The sequence below is a fragment of the Camellia sinensis genome, chromosome 9, assembly GCF_055761805.1.
Source record: "Camellia sinensis isolate YWXY chromosome 9, ASM5576180v1, whole genome shotgun sequence".
Classification (NCBI taxonomy): domain Eukaryota; kingdom Viridiplantae; phylum Streptophyta; class Magnoliopsida; order Ericales; family Theaceae; genus Camellia; species Camellia sinensis.
In genome coordinates this window covers 22254522-22262831 of record NC_138969.1, presented here as the reverse complement: position 1 = coordinate 22262831, position 8310 = coordinate 22254522, and the positions used below count along the sequence as shown (strand labels likewise).

General features: G+C 31.9%; 1 protein-coding gene across 15 annotated transcripts in view; it reads left to right on the top strand.

Moving 5' to 3' along the window:
• The first annotated feature begins 2741 nt into the window (after window positions 1-2741).
• Window positions 2742-8310, top strand: part of LOC114260429 (electron transfer flavoprotein-ubiquinone oxidoreductase, mitochondrial) — a 53149-nt gene continuing 47580 nt past the window's right edge. For 8 of the 15 annotated variants that reach the window (XM_082886273.1, XM_082886272.1, XM_082886267.1 and 5 more), the window contains exon 1: window positions 2752-2857. The gene's annotated coding sequence lies outside the window, so the exon portion shown is untranslated. Of the gene's footprint in view, window positions 2858-8310 lie in introns of all 15 variants that reach the window. The other 7 variants (XM_082886275.1, XM_082886274.1, XM_082886281.1 and 4 more) reach the window with 6 other exon arrangements.

Genomic DNA, 8310 nt, shown 5'->3' with positions numbered 1-8310 from the left:
TTGGCGGTAAAATTTTTCAACGCTCCAATGTCTCTTCCGATTGTCGACAATGGCAGAGAGCTCTTTGCTGTCAAATTAATCGAGAGAGGCGAAAACGTTTTTTTTTCCTTAATTTCATGCTTTTGTTCCATCTGGGTTATCATTTTTCCCATCTGGGTCTTTTTTCTTTTTTTCTTTTTGGGTTTATTCTGAGGTTCTTTTTTTGCTGCAGATTGATGAGCATGTACAGAGGGAGATCATGAATCACAGATCATTGAAACATCCCAATATTTTGAGATTTAAAGAGGTTTGTCATTAACTTTTGTCACATACTATAAGAATTTGTTATTAATTTTGTCAGCTTGTATAATTTTGGAGTTAAACTCTTCTGTTTTGGTCCATTTTGGGTATTGGGAGTGTTTGATAGTGATATATGTTTCATATTTGGAAATAATCTGTTTCACTTTTTTTACCTCTCCCTGTTTAATGAGCTTATTTTTATAGAACTAATTCTCAAACTTTTTGCTCAAGGGAGGTAATAAATTTTGTCATTTCTGTTTATTTGTCTATGTATTTGTATTGCACACTATATGTTTGTTGTAATTTCTGTTAGAATATAGATTGTAATTATTTGGGTTCCATGAATGGAGAATTGAAGTTGGAGTGTTGCAAGAATTCTAATATGTAGAAGACCAGATTGAGGGCTGTGAAATGTGAAATGGTTCTCATTCCTCAGAAGACCAAAAAAAAAATATAATTTCAGTAGTTATTAGATGTACTCTTCAAGTTCAAAGTTCCTTTGATTTTTTTACTTGTGTCCAACACATTCCATGCACTTAACTTTTTCTGTTTCTGTTTTTGTGGGTAAATGGGCAAACCTCTTTTTTCTAGATTCAATATTTAGTAAATTTTCTACATGTTTTGTTTAATATTGTGGCTTCAATTTTTTATTATTTGTCTTTTTCTTCTTCTCTCTCTCTTTTTTTTTTTTAAAAAAAGGTGTGCAGAGTACACTTGGCTTCCACAAATGTGAATTTTTCAATTAATTGATAAATTATTAAACTGTTGCTGTAGATAATGTTTTAGAGCAGTGATTTAATTTGTACTGTTTAATCATTTTCTTTGTTTATGTATGCATTCAGTGTTCTGCTCATATCTTTGGATAATCAAGTACTTTGATTTTTGGATCTGCATAGCTTTTAAATTGTGTCAATGCTGATATGTTTTTAACTGTGCTTATGCAGCTCCGTAATCTGGAAAGGGGTGTGGACATATTAGTTGCCATACCGGGCCGCTTAGTAGATATGATAGAGAGGGCAAGAGTTTCTCTTCGGATGATCAAGTATTTGGCTTTGGATGAGGCTGAATGAGGCTGATTGAATGTTGGATATGGGCTTTGAGCCCCAGATTCGAAGGATTGTTGAGCAAATGGAGATGCCTCCACCAGGTGCAAGACAGACGATGCTTTTCAGTGCCACATTTCCAACTGAGATACAAGTTGGTTTACTCAACTCCTTGATAAATAACATAACTCTATGGAAGTCTGTTTCGGTTGCCTTTATGCATGATGTTGGATTATGCAACCAATATGAAGTTAATTTTAGCTCCAGATGAAGCATAATTCAATCTGAGTTTTTCATATTTACTTATATATATGAGGGCATTATTTGTAGTACATACCAACCGCAAGTAGAACTAGATCACAAGTTTTAATTAAGAAGTCTTGAGTGAAATCAAATTGCATTTTGTTGCATTTTGGTTTTATTAGTATAAGTTAATTTGTTGAATGGTTGGTATTTATGCTTTTCTTTAGTATAAGTTATCATGTGGATGGATCATAACCACTAATTTATCTCTTGCAGAGGCTTGCTTCGGACTTTATGTCAAACTACATATTTCTTGCTGTTGGAAGGGTTGGTTCCAGCACTGATCTAATTGTTCAAAAAGTTGAATTTGTCCAGGACATGGACAAAAGAAATTATTTGATGGATCTTCTTCATACCCAATGTGATAATGGAGCCCATGGAAAGGTAAATTGTATAGTGGCAGTAGTTTCACCATTGTTAGACAATTGACGATTAATCTTGTTAATCTATCTGACTAATGCAACTCTGTTATTTATAATGCAGTGTGCCTTGACACTGGTTTTTGTAGAGACAAAGAGGGGCTGATGCTTTAGAGCGCTGGTTGTCCATGAATGGTTTTCCTGCGACAGTAATACATGGTGACAAAGTGCAAATGGTGAGCTAATTCTGTCTTATTTTCATTTGGATCTTTTGTGCTTTTGCTGTTTTGCCATGCCCTGAACACTTGTCCTATGGTTCTGATTTTAGTCTACTGGGGGTTCATAATTCTATTTATCTGTTTGTTTTGCGTCTACACTGATCAATTGCTTAATCTGAGCAAGAGGACAACTATAGTATCCGATGTTGTATATGACCGTTGTAAAAATTTGAAAAAATATGACCGTTGTAAAAATATGACCGTTACAAAAATATGACCGTTGAAAAAATATGACCATTTGAAAAATACGATAGTAGAAAAATGTAACTTTGACAAAAATATAATTATATTTAGAAGAATGAAAAAAATAATAATTTGAAAAAAGTTAGTTTTTTTTTTTTTAGATTGGAAAGAAGGTAGTTAAAGTATAAGAATATTTTAATAGAAGATAGCTAAAGTAGATAGCCTTGTTGGAGTGTATATTAAAAAAATGACTAGCTAAAATAGTAAAGTGAAATTTCAAATAGCTATTTTAACTAGCCTTGCTGGAGATGCTCAGTGGCTGTTCGGTTTAAAACTCTAATCTAACCCAGTGAGCCTCTGTTTGGTTTGTAAGAAAACGAAGGAATTTTTTTTTTGAAGAGCAATCAACAAGGTATGCCTCCCTCTGATTATTTCTGAAACCCTAAACCCTCTTTTAAAACTCTCTTCTTCCCCATTTTTTACTCTCTATGTATATTTCTGAAATCCTCCCTCTTCTAAAACTATACTCTCTGATTTTTACCCTATTTTCTGTCTCTAGTGCTATCTGAATTTCTATTCCAGTCTTTCTTGGCTCACACTGATTCGAAATTTGCAGTGAAGCAAGGCTTGGTAATGATTTTGTTCTATTTTGCTGTTTATATATCTCGGTTGACATTCTTAATGAAATAATCTATTTTTACATTAATTAATATAGTATTTTGTAACCATATTGTTGGTTCCATGACTTGTTCTTGAGTTGTTGCAAAATATTTCATAAGAAATTTTGGCATTAAAATCATAGGTCTAATTTTGTTATTTGAATTTTGATTGCATTTAAGATGTTTGTAAAATGCCTAGTTTGTTAGCAATTTAAACAAATGTATTTTGGAACTATATTTTCATTGCATTTAGATGCTGAAAACTTGTGATTGACTTTAACATATTCTCCGAAGATTTATCCCAAAATATATTGAGTGATATTCACATGAAGCAACTATAACTTGTGGTTGGGACCTCCCAATTTGTAAGTGTTTTTGGTAATGTTTAGTACTTGTTGTTCTAGTTGAATTAAATAGCCATCTCAAGTAAATCATTTGTTTAATTGGTTTTTAAAAACATACATATACATATATATATATATATATGTCTATATAATAAGGGAAGAGAGTTTTTGAAAATGTATAAAAATGTATGTGAGATACATTTTGATTGAATGGTTGAGATTAATTTCAAATTTATATCAATGGCTCAGATCAAAATATCTCCCGCCCAACACTTCTCTCCACCTATCCATGTCTGCCTCCCCACCTTCCCTTTCTATCTCTCTCCCTCTCCCTCTCTGTTCTTGAATGAATCTCTTTCACAGATACATCTCTCTCTGCCTCCCCACCGACCACCTCTCCTCTCCCTCGCCGGAGACCCAAACTCGAACCCTCTATTCCTGTCTTCCACCCTTCATCTCCCGCTCCTTCATCCCCCTTCCCCATTTTAGGCCTTTGTTTTGCATCGTCGAACCCAAACTCGAACCCTCCTTCTTTCTCCCTTCATCTCCACCTACCCATTCCTGTCTTCGATTCAGAAAGAGGAGGGCATCGTCGTCCCGCCCCGTTGACGCCGACGCCGACGCCCTACCCCGCCATTCCCGACAAGAAGATTCGAAATACATGAGGTAAAAGATCGCAGTCCATAATGGCCCCTGTTTATGAAGATTCTGCATCATAAACAGTATGTTTTGACAGTATGTTCCTGTTATGTCTATAATGGCCCCTGTATGCAGTTTTGTTTATTAAATAATTGGGTTTGATATTTTGAAGATAATGGAATCCTTCATTACAGATTCTGCATCAACTTATGAAGATTCTGATTTGGGTTTGATATTTTGTACCCTTCTCTCTCTCTTCTTCTCCTTCATTACAGATCGTAATTAAAGTTTTGTTTATTAAATAATTTCATGTTTTGGGTTTGATATTGGGTTTGATGTTTATTAAGTTATGAAGATTCTGATTTGGGTTTGATATTGGGTTTGATGTTTATTAAAGTTTTGTTCATTACAGATCGTAATCAAATGGAATCCCCTAAAAAGGTTCAGAAACCAAAAAACAAAGAAGAGGAAACATAACAAACTATCCCATAAATTTGTGCCCTCAAAAAAAGAGTAGAATCAGTGCCCTCAAATTTGTCCCCCAAAACCCCTGCGTTGAGCTACAACCAAATAACTTATAGAAGTAAAAAGAAGACACCATACCAAGCTTGAAAGTTCAATAGGGGTTCATAAAGATTTGGTTTTGTGGGTTTAGAGGTTAGAAGTGCCAGAAAATTATAAAGAAGAAGAAGAAGAAAAAGTGTAATGACTCGAATTTTTTTTAATACTCATTACATAATTTAATTGAATAGTTGTTGCACTACGTGATTAGTGATATTTGCTTTATATTAAAAGATTATTTGTAAATGGGTTTATGATAATTGAAAAAAAAATAGTTCTTTTTTTGTCACATATGTTCAGGGTGAAATTTGTGTCTCTTGAGTTGAAGACCTTACTTACGAAAATTTTATGAAGTTTTTATGCATGAATAATTATTTTCTGAAAATTTACAAATTGAACAGTGTTGAGATTTGATATTAAAATCATGACTTGAGGTAAAACTTATTGGGTTTAGTTTTGCATATATTTGGGGCATGTTTAGTTATGGGTGGAAATTTGATTCAAAAGCCATAATTTAGAATCAATTTAAATTGGGTTCATATAACACATATTTAATTTGTTTAGTCCTTTTAATTATGTGAATGGAAGGTACCACTTCGAGAGTTGTTATTATTTATTACATTGTATTATAATAAATGTTTGAAAAGTGTAATCACTACAAACTACTTTGAGAAGTGTAATCACTACAAACCACACATAAAGCAATTTCATGTTTTTTTTTTGTGTGTATATAATTTATGGTTTCCTGCCAAAATTGCTTTCTCTGTATTTAGATAAGCCCCACTGTCTATTAGATTTCTGTTCTCTGTCGCCAATCTCTATCGTGTTTGCTGGTGTTGGCTGTTTCTGGGTGCTGGTGTTTTCTACTGATTTGTGATGTGTTTCAAGGTGTGAGTGGCAATTTGGTTGAAATCTTCATATGAGTAGGCGTGTTTGCTGGTGTTCACTACAAACTATCAATAAAGTTTTATATTCTTAAGTTTTATTAGGCGTGTTTATAATACAGTTTTATTTTTTCACTTTTCTCTATCCTCACTTAATAACTAGCATGTTATCAATCACCTACAAAGCATACAAACTAACTAATCCCTTTTTCTTTTCTTTTTTTTTAGTAGGCAGGTCAATTAATTGGTTTGAGGCAAAGGTGGTGTTGGGTATGAGGTGAGGAAAAGCCGTGAATTTCATGTAATGATTTTTTGAAATGGTTTAGATTTTAGAAACCTATCTTCATGTAATGATTTTTTAAAATGGTTTAGATTTAAATGTGTTTCTAAATGGTTTTGATTTCAAAAATATGAAAATGATAAATGAACCAACGCAATTATTATAATGGGTTTCTAAATGAGTTTCTAAAATCAATTTTCATGTACTGATTTTCGGAAACCTATCTTTATTTTGTTTAATTTAGTTCCCCTATGTAACTATTCTATTTATATCATTTGGAGTATTAATTATGTTTTTCTCATTCTCTTTCTAACTGTTCTGTTTCATTCAGTTTCATTCTCTCTTTCATTTTTCAGTTGTGGTAAGTATCTTTTATAAGTATTTGGTTGTGATCTTTGTTTAAAAAAATAGTACAGTTAATTTTATTTAATGAACCTTAGGTTTAATAGTACTATTCAGTTCACTTCACTAATTGTGCAAACAAATGTACTATTCATGTGAATGTACTATTCAGTTCACTTCACTAATTGTGTGTTGCAAACAATTATTCAGTTCACACAGTTTTCTTTGCCACAGTTTATTTTGTCCATTAACATTGATTTCAAGTTTGATTCTTTTTGTGTTGCCTACTAATTGTTATACATAATGCTTCAACTAGAAAATGAGATATGCATTATCACAGGGATAGAAACTCAAAGAAGCATGATCATCCAAAAAAGGATCTTCGCACAAGGTAAGCTTTAATTGTTTTAAAATTTAATTTTGTTTGGTTTTACAGCTTTCAAAAATTCTTCTTCCTTATAACAAGACTCTTAAGTCTTAATAAAATTTGAGTTTAATTATTCGCTCCCCTTACAAAATTTGAGTTTAATTCTATTTGGAAGTTTGTATGATTTATTTGCTTTTCTATTCATTTGTTTACTTTAGTAATGCATACATATGTCTATTCTCACTTCACCATTGAATGACATAATTCAGTTGACCATAATAGTTATGTTTAATTCTTCTTATTTCATAGTTATTGATTTTTGTATTTCTCATATGTATTTTGATACGATTTTTCATGTTACAGTTTCTTTTGATGTAATTATTCTTCATTACAATTTCTTCCGATTTCTCATATGTATTTTGATGTAATTTTTCATAGCTATTGGTTTTTTAAAGCGAATTTAAACGATTGATTTTATTGCAGCTGACTGATCCATATTAGAAACGTTGGGTTACGTTGCTTCTACATGTGTGTGGTTGGTTGGCTCTCTCATTCTAAACAAAATGATTAATTTTTTAAATTTTTTTTTTTTTGGGTTAGCTAGGATGATTGTTTTGTACCAAAATGTTCATTGACCTTTATTTGAAGGCATTGAAATTTGATAATGCAAAAACGTTACCAGTTATGATACTAATTCAATAATGTTTTTTTATTGAAGGTTATCCCATTCTAACTTGCTAGAGTGTATATGTGTTATTTTGAAGTGGATAAAAATCTAAAATTTGCTATTTGGACTTTTAATATTTCTAGATTCTTTACTTATGTTACATTGAAATATATAATTCATTTTTTGGACTTTAATTTTAAAATTTGATATTTGAAATTTATAAATGCTTTCGCTAATTCAATGTGTAGAAACAATTTCAGTTTCTTATAGGTGAAGTTTTAAATTGGAGTAATATTATCATTTTGAATTGATTTATTACCACTGAGTTTCGTAGCACATGATATCAAAAAAATTGTTGTCAGTGCCTTCAGGAACACAGGAACACACAAACTGCCATAACTTATGGCCATTATAGACATTATAGATTCTGCATCAACATAACAGGAACACGCAAAAATAATACATGGAAGTGTAAGGTATGCATTCATTTTAGGAATACATAATAGGAATAACAACCACTTTTTATAATAGGAATACACTTACAAATACTTGGCAGTATGGGATTTGTTACATTTGAGAGGGACACAAATGCCTTGAGAGACAGAAAAGTATTGAGGGATATGTTAAACTCCAATTCCCTCTCAAAACAAGAATGAAATCAGAATCCAGAAAAGCTCAGAGTGTTGCTATAAAAAATAAAGAATAAAAAGACATCCAGAGGGATTGCTCCCATTTTGGTCTAATAATAACCCAGACGCCCTGTAACATCAATGGGCAATTTTGGCCACAATTTTCTCCAACTAAGAAAGCAATATTAGAATAATGGTTTCAGACCTTTCTGTTCAACTCAAAAATAAATAACATAATTTCACAGCCATTTCCATAATTAGATTTTGATTTCTAACAAACAAATAAGGTATGTGTACAGTACTTTTGAGATCACATAGTTATGAACAAATATCGAAGTTCTGTTTCATTCAAGCTAGAATAAGCTCCTTTTGCTTAGAATAGACATGTTTATAAACCAAATTCAATATTTTATCACATAATTCTTGACCATATAGTCAATTTTCTGTCAGGAACATAACCCCAATTTAAAACAACATTATGCCAAGAGGTGTT